A 17,497-nucleotide genomic window follows, 5' to 3' on the forward strand; every position below is an offset into this window, starting at 1 on the left:
TGAAAGAATGAAGAAGCCAGTTAACTCTTGCATAAGGGATTTGGACAGCATTGAGATGAGCTAGAGTAGAAAAAGAGTTTGTAGGATGGGTCAGGCCAGGCTAGCTTAGGTGTGGGGGGGGCTGGGTTAGGTTAGGAAGGGGGTGAGAGTGAGGAAGCTGGTCAACTCTTGCATAAGGGATTTGGACAGCATAGGGATGAGGTAGAGTAGAAAAAAAGTTTGCAGGATGGGTCAGGCCAGGCTGGGTTAGGTGTGGGGGGCTGAGTTAGGTTAGGAAGAGGAGGGGACAGTGGGATTGGTTGGTTTAGTAAGGGCAGGAAAGAATGAAGAAGCTGGTTAACTCTTGCATACGGGATTTGGCAGCACAGGGATGAGTTAGTGTAAAACAGAGAAATACAGACACACAAACCCTCACATAAAACTCAAAAGATCAACACAAGACTTAACTCAACTTGTGTCTACTCCAACAAGGCATATCCGGACACACTCACCTCCACATAAGAGCCGAGGAAGGCAGCCACAAGCGCCGGGCCAATGTTCAGCGCGACAAACAGCGGGTAGGGGAGAGTTAGCGCCTCCTGCTGCACCCCGCAGTCACTGTCTGAGGCCCGGCTAAGGAAAGTTGGTGGGAAACTTAAGACAGTATTCATTTGTTAATCATTTACTAGCATCATAATTCTTTTCATCACTCTCCACTCCCCGTCCTAACCTATCCAAAGATGCCACACCTGACCCAGCCTGGCTTGACCCAGCCTTCAAACTTTCGTTCTACTCAAGCTCATCCCGATGCTGTCCAAATCCCTTATTTTTTTTTTTTTTTACAGCTAAGGAGACAGTTCAAGGGCGTAAAGAGAAATATAAAAAAAAGCCCGCTACTCACTGCTCCTGAACAGAGGTCAAAGGAGTGTCCAAAACGAAAGGTCAATTTCGGGAGGAGAGGTGTCCTGATACCCTCCTCTTGAAAGAGTTCAAGTCGTAGGCAGGAGGAAATACAGATGAAGGAAGATTGTTCCAGAGTTTACCAGCGTGAGGGATGAAGGAGTAAAGATGCTGGTTGACTCTTGCATAAGGGGTTCGGACAGTATAGGGATGAGCATGAGTAGAAAGTCGTGTGCAGCGGGGCCGCGGAAGGGGGGGAGGCATGCAGTTAGCAAGTTCAGAAGAGCAGTCAGCATGAAAATATCGATAGAAGATAGAAAGAGAGGCAACATGGCGGAGGAATTTGAGAGGTAAAAGACTATCAGTATGAGGAGGAGAGCTGATGAGACGAAGAGCCTTTGACTCCACTCTGTCAAGGAGAGCTGTGTGAGTGGACCCCCCCACACATGAGATGCGTACTCCATACAGAGTGAACCAGCATCTTCATTCTAACATCCCATTCCTAACCTAACCCAGCCTGGCCTGACCCATCCTGCAAACTTTCTTTCTACTCTAGCTCATCCCTATGCTGTCCAAATCCCTAATGCAAGAGTAACCAGCATCTTTATTCTTTCCCATCCCCTCACTCCCCTTACCTAACCTAACATACTTGCCACAGCTAACCTAGCCAAGTGTATCCCATCCTCCCCTTTCCTTCCCAACCTAGCCTAGCCAAGCTCCCACACCTTACCCATCCCCCTTCTGTCCCCCTTCCCAACCTAGCCTAGCCAAGCTCCCACACCTAACCCATCCCCCTTCTGTCCCCCTTCCCAACCTAGCCTAGCCAAGCTCCCACACCTAACCCAGCCTAGCCAGCCTAAACCATCCACCTTCCCAACCTAGCCTAGCCAAGCTCCCACACCTAACCCAGCCTAACCCATCCCCCTTCCCAACCTAGCCTAGCCAAGCTCCCACACCTAACCCAGCCCCTTCATCCCCTTCCCAACCCAGCCTAGCCAAACACCCAACCTAGCCAACCCCACCCAACCTAGCACCTAACCCAGCCTAACCCATCCCCCTTCCCAACCTAGCCTAGCCAAACTCCCACACCTAACCCAGCCTACAGCACCCCCTTCTGTCCCCCTTCCCAACCTAGCCTAGCCTACCTGTCCCCCACACACCAGCAGCAGCAGCAAGGATACACATCTGGAGCCAGGAGTATTTGCATTTGGAGAGTGACTTGATGGCAATGTCAGTCCCACACACAACAAGAACCGTGAGCAGCACCACCAGCCAGCGCGTCGCGTCCTTCTTCACCACAAACGTGTAGCCCTGCGTGCACTCCTCGTCCAGCCAGGCAGAGTTGACGCACGTGTCGTAGTCCAGGCTCTGCGGACACAAGGAAATTGCCTTAGAAATTCAAGAAGAAGTAAAATTGCCGTAGAAATTCAAGAAGTAAAAATTGCGGTAGAAATTCAAGTAGAAATTCAAGAAGTAAAAATTGTCGTAGAAATTCAAGAAGTAAAAATTGCCATAGAAATTCAAGAAGTAAAAATTGCCGTAGAAATTCAAGAAGTAAAAATTGCCGTAGAAATTCAAGAAGTAAAAATTGTCCTAGAAATTCAAGAAGTAAAAATTGTCCTAGAAATTCAAGAAGTAAAAATTGTCCTAGAAATTCAAGAAGTAAAAATTGCCATAGAAATTCAAGAAGTAAAAATTGCCGTAGAAATTCAAGAAGTAGAAATTGCCATTGAAATTCAAGAAGTAGAAATTGCCGTTGAAATTCAAGAAGTAGAAATTGCCGTAGAAATTCAAGAAGTAGAAATTGCCGTAGAAATCCAAAGATAAGTAAAAATTGACATAGAGATTCAAGGAGTTAAAATTGCCGTAGAAATTCAAAGATAAGTAAAAATTGCCGTAGAAATTCAAAGATAAGTAAAAATTGCCGTAGAAATTCAAAGATAAGTAAAAATTGCCGTAGAAATTCAAAGATAAGTAAAAATTGCCGTAGAAATTCAAAGATAAGTAAAAATTGCCGTAGAAATTCAGAAATAAGTAAAAATTGCCGTAGAAATTCAAAGATAAGTAAAAATTGCAGTAGAAATTCAGAGATAAGTAAAAATTGCCGTAGAAATTCAAAGATAAGAAAAAATTGCTGTAGAAATTCAAGAAGTAAATATTGCCATAGAAATTCAAAGATAAGTAAAAATTGCTGTAGAAATTCAAAGATAAGTAAAAATTGTTGTAGAAATTCAAAGATAAGTAAAAATTGCCGTAGAAATTCAAAGATAAGTAAAAATTGCCGTAGAAATTCAAAGATAAGTAAAAATTGCCGTAGAAATTCAAAGATAAGTAAAAATTGCCGTAGAAATTCAAAGATAAGTAAAAATTGTCGTAGAAATTCAAAGATAAGTAAAAATTGCCGTAGAAATTCAAAGATAAGTAAAAATTGCCATAGAAATTCAAAGATAAGTAAAAATTGCCGTAGAAATTCAAGATAAGTAAAAATTGCCCTACAAATTCAAAGATAAGTAAAATTGCCGTACAAATTCAAGATAAGTAAAAATTGCCGTACAAATTCAAAGATAAGTAAAATTGCCTTACAAATTCAAGAAGTAAAAATTTACCCTACAAATTCAAGAAGTAAAATTGCTCACAAATTCAAGAAGTGAAATTGCCTTACAAATTCAAGAAGTAAAATTGCCTTACAAATTCAAGAAGTAAAAATTTACCCTACAAATTCAAGAAGTAAAAATTTACCCTACAAATTCAAGAAGTAAAAATTGCCTTACAAATTCAAGAAGTAAAAATTTACCCTACAAATTCAAGAAGTAAAAATTTACCCTACAAATTCAAGAAGTAAAAATTGCCTTACAAATTCAAGAAGTAAAAATTGCCTTACAAATTCAAGAAGTAAAAATTGCCTTACAAATTCAAGAAGTAAAAATTGCCTTACAAATTCAAGAAGTAAAAATTGCCTTACAAATTCAAGAAGTAGAAATTCCCTTACAAATTCAAGAAGTAAAAATTGCCTTACAAATTCAAGAAGTAAAAATTGCCTTACAAATTCAAGAAGTAAAAATTGCCTTACAAATTCAAGAAGTAAAAATTGCCTTACAAATTCAAGAAGTAAAAATTGCCGTAGAAATTGACCAAGATGAGTAAAAATTGTCTAAGAAGTTCACGGGTAGATAAACGCTGCCTTAGAAAATAGAAACAGATATAGAAATAGCAAGTTTAGGAGAGGTAGGCAGGGCTGCGTTAGGTGGAAGGAAGCTACTCAGGAAGAGGGAAGGGAAAAATTGTGTTAGAAATTCACAGATAAGTAAAAATTGTCTAAGAAATTCAAGGAAAGGTCAATGCTGCCTTAGAAAACAGAAATAGAAGTAGAAAGTTTAGGAAAGGGAGGCAGGGCTGTGTTAGGGTGGAAGGAAGCTACTCAGGAAGAGGGAAGGGAAAAATTGTATTAGAAATTCACAGATAAGTAAAAATTGTCTGAGAATATGAAGGATGGGTAAACGCTGCCTTAGAAAACAGAAACAGAAATAGCACATTTAGGAAAGGGAGGCAGGGCTGTGTTAGGATGGAGGGAAGCTGTTCAGGAGGAGGGAAGGGAAAAAAGTGCCTTAGAAACCATTATTTGTTTAATATTTCACAGCACAGGAAGGAAGAGAAGGGGAAACAAAACCATTGATGAAGAGGAGGAAGAAGATGAAGAAAAAAAGTAGAAGCAGAAAAAGATGAAGGAAAGGAGAGGAGAAGTAATAATAATAATAATAATAATAATAATAATAATAATAATAATAATAATAATAATAATAATAATAATAATGATAATAATAATAAAAATAATAATAAAAAGAAGAAGAAGAATATAAGGAGTGAAAAATGTCTCACTTTTTTTTATGTACTAAAGAGTAGTTATTTTGAGAGAGAGAGAGAGAGAGAGAGAGAGAGAGAGAGAGAGAGAGAGAGAGAGAGAGAGAGAGAGAGAGAGAGAGAGAGAGAGAGAGAGAGAGAGAGAGAGAGAGAGAGAGAGAGGATACACACACACACACACACACACACTATAAGAGGAAGTGCTGGGTGAAATGAGGACTTGGAAGGTGGAAAATGAAAAAGCAAATGTAGTCCTTTTAAAGAAGTGATCGAACAACAATTGTAAGAAGACAAGGAAGGGTAGAGAAGGAGGCGGTTAAGGCCTTGAAGAAACATGAGGAGCTGGAGTGGGAGGCGGCAGACAAGACGAAGAGTGTGCTGATGTTTGGCATGAAGGAAAGGAACATAACATACACACCAAGAAGGGAAAAGGAGGAACGGAAATCTGTAAAAGACTTACTTAAGAACTTAAATGATGAAGAACGGTAAAACATTGAGGAGGAGGTGGAGGAAATCTATAGGATGGGCCCCTACATGGAAGGGAAGACCAGGCCAGTTAAAGTGAGATTAAGATCACAGAAGGCAACAGAGGAATTACTGTACAGGACAACTAGGTCAAGGGAAACAGAGGGATGCAAAGAAATATATATAAAGAAAAATAGAAAGGAAGAAGAAAGGAAGGAATGAAACAAACTTCTAGCAGAGGGAAAAGAAAGGAATAATATAAAATCTGAAGAGGAAAAAAGAGGTATTTTTTTGGAGTTCTGGGAGATCGGGTGAGGAAATGGCACATAAGGGAAAAGCCAAAAGAGAACAGAAGCTAGACGAGATTGCAACTAATAATGGATGTATACGAATGTAGACGGGACACTGTCTAGTAAACTGGAATTACAAGACTACCCACAGGAAAAGGAGCCCAAGATAGTATGCTTAACAGAAACTAAACTAAGTGAAGACATCCAAATAGTGTTTGATAATAACTACAATGTATGGAGGAGAGACAGAAAGGGCAAAGGTGGTGGAGGAGTGGTGGTAATGACGAGGAAGGAGGTATTAGTAAAATCAGTCGTATATGGAGAAGGAGAGGCAGAAATAGTGAGTGTTAATCTGGAGAACAAAAACAGAGAAAGGATGACGATTATAGCAACGTATGTACCACCAAGAACTAGCTCATGGAGTAGAGATGAATATGAGGCCATGATTGAGGATACCATTCAGAGTTTAAGTAGACTACTCAAGACAAACAAAAGACTTCTGCTAGGAGGTGATTTTAAGTATAAGGAGGTAAATTGGGAGATTTCTGAAAGTGTAGGTGGTAATACGGCATGGGGGGAAAGGTTTTTAAGATTGACGATGGCAGACTTGATGATGCAATGGGTGAAGGAAAACACAAGATATAGAAGTGACGACGAACCAGCGAGACTGGACCTGGTGTTAACAAAGGGAATGCACTTGATGAGTGAATTAAGGTATGGATGCCCTCTGGGTAAGAGTGACCACGTGATCCTAGAGATGGTAACAGAGGAGGAAGGAGGTGAAGGGGATGAATCCTATAAAAGAAACAGGTTAAGCTATAGGAAGGCAGATGCGGAAAACCTCAGGAAGTACAATGGAGAGCTGGACTGGGATGAGTTAAAGAGAACAAGTGAAGTGCAAGAAAAGTATGACATTTTCATAGAGGCGTATAAACCAGGGGTTATGAAATTTGTACCAGAATACAAACCTGAAGAAAAAGGAAAAAAGGACTGGTTTAATGCAAGGTGTGCTGAGGCAAGAGAAAAGAGACAAAGCTTGGAAAAGATTGAAAAGAAATAAAAACCAAAGGAATAAAGAAGATTTTAAGGTAGCGAGAAATGAATACGTGAAAATAAGGAAGGAAGAAGAGAAGGGACATGAAAAGGATATTGTGGAAGGTGCAAGGAACAACCCAAACTGTTTTACAGATTCATAAATGGAAAGATCACACCAAGGGAAACAATGGAAAGACTGAGCGATGGGAATGTGATAATTGAAGATCCTTAAGACATGACTGAGCAAAACAAAAAGTTCCAGCAAGTCTTTACAATAGAATCAAATTTCAAGTTACCGCACCACCACAACCGCACTGATGATTTTTCAGTACCGCGCCACCTCTGGCAGACAGTTATACGAGCCTGTTTGCAGATGATGCAAAATTGCTAAGACATATTAGAAACAGTAAAGACTGTGAAATTCTCTAAGATGACCTGAACAAGATTTGGAAATGGAGTATTTAATGGGAGATAAAATTCAATGTGAAGAAATGTCATGTAATGGAAATGGGAAAGAGTGAAGGGAGACCAAAATGGACATATAAAATGGGAAATGGAGAAATATTAACCCGGCAGCTTCGGCGGACCCCGTTTGGGGCTTGACTCAAAACCCCTAATTCCAGCTAATTGTGGGTGGTGGCGGCATAGTGCAACCCACCATGCATGGTCATTGTGGTGGGTGAGTGATCTTGAGGTGGGCTTATTTGTCACAGGTTGTGTTGTAAGGTCATGGCAGAGTGAATTAGCTACCCATACAGTAATCACTTGTTAAATTCTCTAAAACAGACAACAAGCGACTCTCGGCTAGATGCCGCGCGTCACGACTGCTTGTTTTGTAACAAACACTGCCCATAACAATGGAGTATAAGTAAATATTTTAACGGCTTTATGGTCATGAGAGGAGTACTCTGATGTACGTTCCATGCTCTTTTCTTAGTCTCAAAATGCAGTGTAATGTTGCCGTTTCTCGGCCACCTCTCAGCTTTCCCATAGCCGAAGAACACGGGCTAAAGAGAGTTCAAGAAGAGAGAGATCTGGGAGTGACAATACAAGATAATCAACAGCCTGAAAGTCATGTAAATCGGATATTCAGTGATACGTATAATATGGTGAGAAATATAGGATTAGCATTCCACTACATGGACAAGGATATGAAGAAAAAGTTAGTAACCACTATGATTAGGCCAAAATTGGAATATGCGGAGGCAGTGTGGTCTCCCATAAGAAACACAAAAAAACTAGAAAGAATACAAAGAATGGCAACAAATATGGTTCCAGGGCTGGAGGGATTGACATACAAGGAAAGACTAAAGGAGATGGACCTACCAACACTAGACCAAAGAGGAAAGGGGAGACCTAACACTAATTTATAAATTATTGAGCAAAATGGAAGAAGTAGATAATGAGGAGTTACTACTAAAAGAAGGAATAAACACCAGGAACACAAGAGGACACAGTAAAAAATTTAGGAGAGGAAGATGCTTGGGAGACATAAAGAAAAATAGCTTACCGCAAAGAAATATAGAGGTTTGGAAAAGACTAAGTGAGGATGTAGTATCGGCAGAGAGTGTGCAAAGCTTTAAGGATAAGTTAGACAAATGCAGATACGGAGACGGGACCACACGAGCGTAAGCCCAGGCCCTGTAAAGCCACAACTAGGTAAATACACATAATAACAGCCAATGTCTCCCCTAAAACCAAAGGTTGGAATGAGGCAAGATATAACACTATGCTGGAAGACACAATACGGGCACTGACAGATGAAATAAAAAATAATAAAAAGGTATTATTAACAGGAGACTTAAATTGCAGAGAAATGAAATGGGAAAATTAGACAAGAGAGGGTGGTGAAAATACCTGGGGAAGTAAACTATTGAGGCTGGCAACAGATAACCTGGTGACGCAGTGGGTGCAAGGAGAAACAAGGCTGAGAGGGGATCACCAACCATCAAGACTTGACCTAATTTTCACAAAAAACGTGGAGTTGGATGAAGGAGTCAGTCACGAGTGCCCCTTAGGAAAGAGTGACCATGAACTATTGGAGATGAAAACTTTGGAAGGATGTGAATATTGAGATGAGGCTTATAAGGAAAAAAGGAAAAACTACGTTAGGGCAGATTACGTTGGACTCAAGACTCTTCGGCGGGGTAGACTGGACTGATATGAAGAGGAGTACTGATATTCAAGAGAAATATGACTATTTTATGAATATTTACAACAGAGGAACAGAGATATATGTTCCATACTACACAGTAAAAACTAAAAGAGAGAAAACATGGTTTGGATGGAGGTGTGGAACAGCAAGAAGAAATATCAATAAGGCAAGGAGGAATTTAAAGAAAAGACCAAATAAGAACATAGGGACAAATATAAAAAGCAAGAAATGATTACGTGAAAATAAGGAGAGAGGAGAAAGCTAAATTTGAAAGAAGAATAGTTTTTATATGTAAAGAAGAACCAAAAATGTTTTATAAATTAGTAAACGGGAAGTTAAAAAGAAATGAAGGAGTGGAAAGGATGAAAGAAAAAAATGTATTCTACGAAACAGACAAAGAAATTGCAGAAATATTAAATAAAAAAATTCATAAAGTGTTTACGAAAGAAACTGACTTTGACTGGGGCTCGGAAATTGCAATGAAGGGAAATTAAATCTTGTAAAGGTTGAGAAAGGGAAACTGTTGCAGCTGATGAAAACCTTAGAGGCAAGGAAAGCTACGGGACTGGATGACATCTCCGGTCAAGTGCTAAAAGTGTAGAAATGAATTACTGGAGCCACTTCATGACATAATAACATGCTCTATGAATACAGGAAAAGTGCCTTTAGAGTGGAAGAGAGCGAACATTGTACCAATTTATAAAAGTGGAGATAAAACTGAACCACTAAATTATAGGCCAGTCTCTTTGACAAGTGTAATGTGCAAGATTTGTGAAAGTATAATAAAAAACAATGGGCTGATCATTTAGAAAAGGAAAACATGATAAATGAAGGACAGTTTGGATTTAGAAAAGGGAAATCGTGTGTCACCAACTTACTGTGTTTCTACTCAGGAGCAACAGACATGGTGCAAGAAAGAGAAGGGTGGGCTGATTGTGTGTATCTCAATTTGAAAAAAGATTTTGACAAGGTTATGCACAAAAGGTTAACCTGGAAACTACAGCAGTGGGGAGGAATGGGCGGAAAGGTTATAGAGTGGATGAAGGATTACTTAACAGGAAGAGAAATGAGGACGGTGATTAGAGAAGAGAAATCAAATTGGAGGAGAGTACAGAGTGGAGTTCCTCAAGGCTCAGTTCTGGCACCAATAATGTTCATGATATATATAAATGATATGCCGATGGGTATAAAAAGTTGTATGAGCCTTTTTGCAGACGATGCAAAGTTAATGAGAAAAGTGAGGACGGAGGAAGACTGTGAGGAGCTGCAAAAAGACTTGGATAGGGTGTACAGATGGAGCCAGTTATGGGAGGTGGAATTTAATGCAAACAAATGCCATGTTATGGAAATGGGGAAAAGTAAAAAAAGACCGAGGAAAACATACAGGATGGGAGGAGACAACTTAAAGGTGGTACATGAAGAAAAGGATTTGGGAGTAACGATGCAAGACACACTATCCCCAGAAAAGCACATAAACAAGCTGTTTGGAAAAACCTACAAGATGCAAAATATAACAGGAGCTGCCTTGTATAGGCCAACCGGCCTCTTGCAGACTCCTTACATTCTCAAGTTCATTCCATTTTACAGACAAATAAATGATATAGAATTGCAACTAAAATGGTCCCAGAACTCTGGAATATGACGTATGAAGACAGACTGAGGGAGACGGACTTGACGACACTGGAACAAAGAAGGGAGAGAAGAGATCTGATCACGCTGTATAAGTTGGTAAATAAGTTTGATGAGGTGGATAGGGATGATCTCTTCTCTACTGCCAGAACGCAGGGGCTGAGAGGACATGGAAAGAAACTTCATAAAGGAACCTGTTTGAGTGACTTGAAAAAGTAGGTATAGTTTTCCACATAAGTGTTAACACATGGAACAGCTTGCAGGAAGAGGTGGTGGGGGCGAGCAGTGTCCACCAAATGAAGGAAAGGCTGGATGAATGTAGACATGGAGACAGGACTACTAGAGCTTAGCTCGGGCCACCTAGACTACAAATAGCTAAATACACACACAGACACACACATATATAAAATGAGAGATGGTGAAATATTAAAGAAAGTAAATGAAGAGAGAGACCTGGGAGTAATAATGCAAGATTATATGGAACCAGGAAGTCATATAAATCGGATCTTCGGTGATACATATAACATGGTGAGAAATATAGGCATAGCATTCCACTACATGGACAAAGAAATGATGAGAAAATTAATAACTACTATGATCAGACCTAAACTAGAATACGCGGAAACAGTGTGGTCTCCACATATGAAGAAACACATAGTAAAACTAGAAAGAATACAGAGGATGGCAACAAAAATGGTTCCAGAACTGGAGGGACTGACATATGAAGAGAGACTAAAGGAAATGGACTTGCCAACACTGGAAGAAGAGAAAGAGACCTAATACAAATATATAGGCTATTGAGTAAAATGGAAGAAGTAGATAACGAGAAATTGCTACTAAGAGAGGAACCTTCCAGCAGGAATACTAGAGGACATAGTAAAAAGTTGAGGAAGGGAAGATGCTCAAGAGACATAAAGAAATATAGCTTCCCACAAAGAAATATAGAGGTTTGGAACAGATTAAGTGAAGAAATAGTATCGGCGAAGAGTGTGCAAAGTTTCAAGGAAAAGTTGGATAATTATAGATATGGAGACGGGACCACACGAGCGTAAGCCCAGGCCCTGTAAAACTACAACTAGGTAAATACAACTAGGTAAATACACACACACACACACACACACACACACAGGGCAAAACATTTTTCCTTATCACAGTTTACTGCATGCTGGGGTCACACATTTTGGCAGAAGTCCTTGACCTTACCCTCCTTGACCTTGCCTGCTGCTGCTGCTGATCTCAGGGAGAGAGAGATTTACACAGATATTCAAACCACAAACACACACCTTATGGTCCACACTGGGCGGTCTGCCCTTAAACCTGCCCTGAGTGAAATTATATTAATCAAATGGCACCAAGACTTTGCATTTCTACTTTAGTGATACTGAGGTGAAGGAAGTGTTGGTCAAGCTTGTTTTTAAGGGGAAGAGAGAGAGAGAGAGAGAGAGAGAGAGAGAGAGAGAGAGAGAGAGAGAGAGAGAGAGAGAGAGAGAGAGAGAGAGAGAGAATAAATAGAACAATGAAGAAAAAATATGCAATTGAAATTGAAATGACCCACGATGACCCAGAGAGATGCAAGGGTCAGGCCACAGAAAAAGAGCAAGTTTGGAGCACTACAATGACCCAGAGAGATGCAAGGGTCAGGCCACAGAAAAAGAGCAAGTTTGGAGCACTACAATGACCCAGAGAGATGCAAGGGTCAGGCCACAGAAAATGAGCAAGTTTGGAGCACTACAATGACCCAGAGAGATGCAAGGGTCAGGCCACAGAAAAAGAGCAAGTTTGGAGCACTACAATGACCCAGAGAGATGCAAGGGTCAGGCCACAGAAAAAGAGCAAGTTTGGAGCACTACAATGACCCAGAGAGATGCAAGGGTCAGGCCACAGAAAAAGAGCAAGTTTGGAGCACTACAATGACCCAGAGAGATGCAAGGGTCAGGCCACAGAAAAAGAGCAAGTTTGGAGCACTACAATGACCCAGAGAGATGCAAGGGTCAGGCCACTCACCAGCACAGTGGACATCCTCTGGTCTGCCCAGGAGGGTGTGCCGGAGGGCCAGGAGCACCTCATCCCCTGGTCTATGGTGCTGGTGATGAAGGGACCAGCTCACTCCACGCCCAGGCCAGGGAGACGCTGCTCAGCTTCTTCACACAGCTGGGGACACAGGGCACAGAGTTATAATGATAATACTTTCCTCTAGGTTCATGGTACACCAGAAGGGTCACACTGCCATCTTTCTTTATTTCTGTTTAGGTATTTCAATTGTTTATTTTCCAGAGAGAAGGAAAACAAAACTTATCCAGGTTAGGTAACATTAGTTTTGTGAACCTTCCCACCATGGCGGTGTTATGCGTTACAGGAGGCAGGAAAGCTGTGTTACTGATGCCAAGATTCTGAGTTTAAAGAGAAAGAGAGAGAAAAAGTATCCAGGTTGGGTTACGTTAGTTTTGTGAACCTTCCCACCATGGCAGTGTTATGAGTTACAGGAGGCAGGAAAGCTGTGTTACTGATGCCAAGATTCTGAGTTTAAAGAGAGAGAGAGAAAATGTATCCAGGTAAGGTTACGTTAGTTTTGTGAACCTTCCCATCATGGCAGTTACATGAGGCAGGGAGGCTTGCAAGGCTGTTTTACTGACGCACAACTTCTCAGAGTTTCAGGAGAGAGAGAACGAAACTATCCAGGTTAGGTTAGGTTAGTTTTGTTGTGGCTTTCTGAGGTGGCTGAACAATGCTACACATTTATATACCTGGACTGACTTTTCTTTTTCCTTTTTTTCTTTATGATTATTTTGGGGCAATCACTGTTTCAAGGGAGAAAACAAAACTATCAAGGTTACTTTAGGTTAGTTAGTAACAGTAGTAGTAAGAGTAGAAGTAGTAGCAACAATTACCAAAGACTAGAACCTTATATTCGTTCCTTCAATAATGATAATAATAATGATAACAATAATAATGATATTAATAATAATAATAATAATAATAATAATAATAATAATAATAATGATAATGATGATAGTAATAATAATAATAATGATAATAATAATTGGCATGGCACTTATGACATAACTAAGATTTAACTCATTAGCAATTATTTATTTATCAATTATTACTGTCATTTATTTACCATTACTTTATTAAGTTAGTTTTGTGTGCCTTCTCACATCATGGTGATATTTTGAGGCAGCAGAACTAAACTATACATTTACCACATTTGCTTTTCTTTCTTCTTTATTACTTTATATTTAGTGTAAGTAAGAACAAAAGGTGCCAACAGAGAGACAGGGGAGCCACCAGGAACAAAATAGCATTGCCTGCATCAGGAGACACAGTGCTATCAATGTAACCAGTCTGTCTGCCTTGCCTTCCTGCCTAAACACACCGCCGGGCCACATATTCCTGAAGTCTCTGCAGGTATGTGGTTCCTGAGTGAAGACGCTCGGCTGTAACTTGAAAACTAACCACGGGCCATTCTGGAAAATACTTTCATTGTGATTCCCGCTCAACATTACCTGTAATACTTCCTACCTAACCTTACATAGCCTAACCGCCAAGTGGCCACAGACTACCCACATGCTGTCCAGAAGACCACCCATCAATCCAGACTCTAGAAGAAACCGCCCAGTGAATCAAGAATGAGTTCAAGGGGGCAGCATGAGCCAAGCATAACTGGCGCCACTATAAAAATTGCCTGCGCCATGACAGCCTTGGGCCGACCACCATCCAGGCCCCTGAAGAAAGCCTACCGGAGTTACAGGCGGAGATGTAAAAAAAAAAAAAAAAAAAACTAATCTATCCTGCCCTGTTCAAGAGTAGGCGGAACACACCCGTACAAACTTCAGGAATATGCATTCCTGCCACCATCAACTCATATTTACAGGCATTCCAGGCCTCCCGGGCACAAAACCACAGGTGGGATTATTCATGAGAGGGTCGCCTACTAATTTTGAGATGCTGACTGCTTATTTCTGGACAAAATATGATGCTGTTTATTATGGAGATAGTATTCATTTCCAGATATCACTATTTGATTGACTTTTCAATGCCTGTTGTACACCCGTCACCTCCCACTGCCTCAACATAGCTGACAGAGAGGTTCAATTTGCTTACTGATTATACTCAGCGCTCACCAAGATCACAAGTGGACAAACCAGAACAAAACCAGGCAAATTAATGTTTTTTGCCGCTGTGTGTGTGTTCCCCCAGTGAGCGTTGGACGCCAGCGACTTACTTATCCAAAATCTCTAGAATCACACCCAAGCTTATTGAGGTAAAAAGTGGACAAACCAGAACAAAACCAGGCATATTAATGTTTTCTGCTGTGTATTGCCCCATGCATGGTGGACACCAGAGCCACTCATTTCTGCAGGAGGCATTTTTCACAACACCGGCCCGCGTAGTGGGCCACCCCCGCCCTGCACTGTGTATTCCCGCCACCCCTCACTGCCTGCCCAGTATATTTAAACTAACCAAGCCTTACTTTACGTAACCTACCAAACAGGGGGACTTTGCTCCCTCTCAACCCCTTCTATTTCTAGGAAGTCCTTTGTTAATGCACTGCATTCAGGCACTAAAAATAATCCATGCTGTAAGCATTAACTTGGCCAGAGGTGGCTGTGCACGCTTTCCTAAATATTTTGCAGAGTCAGTCTTATTAATTGAATGCTGTTTCAATCATCTGTTTATATATTAAACCTTTTTTTCACTTCCTTCCTTCTCTCTTCATGTAACTTAGTATTGAGCTGTTCATCCTTCCATAGGTGTACCTCAGGACCCCTGGGTAAGGAACACACTGTGGTAACCCAATGTGACAGAGATGACCACCAAGGCAATGAGTAGCTATGCTCTAGACCCCAAACTTCACCTGTCACAAGCTTACCTCTTGAGTCTTTAATTTGACAGAGATGAGCACTGAGGCAAGGTGTCCCGGAGCGATGGGTGCCTGTACCCCGCACCCCCATAGGCCCCCCAGGGTAACGGAGCTACGCCCTGGAGCAACGAGGACCTGGGGAAGGCACACTGTGGTAACTCCGATGTCACGCCCGCCCTGTTACAACGCAGGATGTGACAAAGATGAGCTCTGAGGCGACGCGCACCTATAGTAGTAGTAGCAGCTATAGCATAAACCCTAAACTTGACCTTACACTCAAATTTAAGGTCTGCAGGAAGAGGGAAGAGAGAGGAAGAGGAGGAGGAGGAGGAGGAGGAAGGAAGAGAGTAACGTAGAAAATTTTACCTTACTCTCACCTAGCACCCATATTTATAGGCCTACCGCTCCACTAGACCGCCCAACTATAAGCTTACCGATGCCCCAAGGTCTCTCCCATAGGCCTACTTACTTTTAAAGGCGGGCGAGGTCAGGAACGTGAAATAAACGTAGATCTTTTTGAACGCCGCCCACACGTGCAACTCCCCGCGGCAAAACGTAAACAAACCGAGTCGACGCGTTCTAGCGGCTCCTTTTTTTCTTTTCCCTTGTCTCTCCATCTTTTCTTTCTTTCTCTTTGCCTTTTCTCTTCCTCTTTTGTCTCCTTATCTTCCTTTCTCTTTCTTTTTTTCATCCTTTTTCTTCTTTTCCTCCGTTCGTATCTCTCTCCTCGTTCTAACGGTTTCCTTTTTCCTTTTTCTTTTGTCTCTTCCTCTTTTCTTTCTTTCTCTTTGCATTTTCTCTTCCTCTTTTGTCTCCTTATCTTCCTTGCTCTTTCTTTTTTCATCCCTTTTCTTCTTTTCCTCCGTTCGTATCTCTCTCTTCGTTCTAGCGGTTCTATTTTTTTCTCTTCTTTCTTCCTTTCTCTCTTTCTCTTTCTCCTCCTTTCTTTCTGCCTTTCTTCTTCCTTCCTTTCTTCCTTTCTCTTCTTTTCCTCCGTTCGTATCTCTCTCCTCGTTCTAGCGGTTCATTTTTATATGTATTTTTTCTCTTAATTATCTTTTATTATGACTTTTAAGGTTGAATCAAGGAATATTAAGTTAGTTTAAATATAAAGGGAATATAATCAGACCTTAATTATGGCATCGTTTTTCTCTTTTCTCTCCGTCTTTTCCGTTTCTCTTTCCTCTCCTTCTCTCTTATGTTTCGCTTCCTTCCTTTCTTATCCTTTCTCTCCTCTTTAATTCTTCCCTTCGTATCTTTTCTCTTCTTCCTTTCTCTCTTTTTCTCTTCTTTTATCTCCTTCATTCTGTTTCCTTTTCTTCCTTTCTTTCTCTCCCTTTCTCTTTTTAGAAAAATATTTTTAGAAGAAGTTTAAGAAGTAGTGTAATTTTGTTGATCTCAAAATGTTCCTCCATCATCTGGCTCTTTAGGCTGCTAATATGACGCTCGTAGCTATTTCCAGTTTTCAGATGTATGTAGGCGATGAGAGACAAGTCTCTAAATCGTGCGAGCCATCCCCACCCGCGGTGATGGTTCGGCCAGGGAGGTGGGTGGTACGGACACTCACAATACTCGCCATAATATTAATATAACTTAAGCTTGATTGGCTAATAAACAAGATTATATCTTCTACAAAACATTTGTATAAGGACAAAAGTATCCTCTCAATATTTAGAGGGAAAAAAATAAAAGAGAGCTACAAGGAATCTCAAAAATTTTGATATGTCTTCCTTCTCTTTTCACAAGCATAATATCGGAATATAAATCAACCAAATTAACCTTTTTATAATCGTTGCAACACCTATAATGTTTAAATTGATATAAATGTAATAAAAATCATGAAAAAATCCACCGTCCGAATCATCACGACTCTAAAAAGCAAATGTGTGGTCACGTCCTTTTCCAGCACGAGGCTTCACGGGTGATACACGGCAACACCTTCGCCGGGCATCGCTGCGTCACCGAAATAATTTACATCTCGCTAATTGGCACGTTTTTGAAGCGAGAGCTTACGATACACCCTGACAATATTACATACGAGATGCAAAAAATCATAAAATAGGACTTGCATCGAAAATAACAGCTCTGAGGGCGTGGTTGTCCCTTTGTGGGCCAAGGCAACAAAGTTTTGCACATTCACACAAAATCTCGCGGCACTCAGTCCCATACACTTTACAATAAGTGCTATGGCCGGACCATCCCACTGTCCGAATCATCACCGCTCTCCCCTACTAATTAAATAGGCTACACTAGAGGGGGGGAGAGGGAGGAGGTGGTTTGGGAAAGCTAAAAATAGTGACAAAAGTGTGTTCATGACATTGG

The sequence above is a fragment of the Eriocheir sinensis genome, unplaced genomic scaffold (assembly GCF_024679095.1).
Source record: "Eriocheir sinensis breed Jianghai 21 unplaced genomic scaffold, ASM2467909v1 Scaffold261, whole genome shotgun sequence".
Lineage (NCBI taxonomy): Eukaryota > Metazoa > Arthropoda > Malacostraca > Decapoda > Varunidae > Eriocheir > Eriocheir sinensis.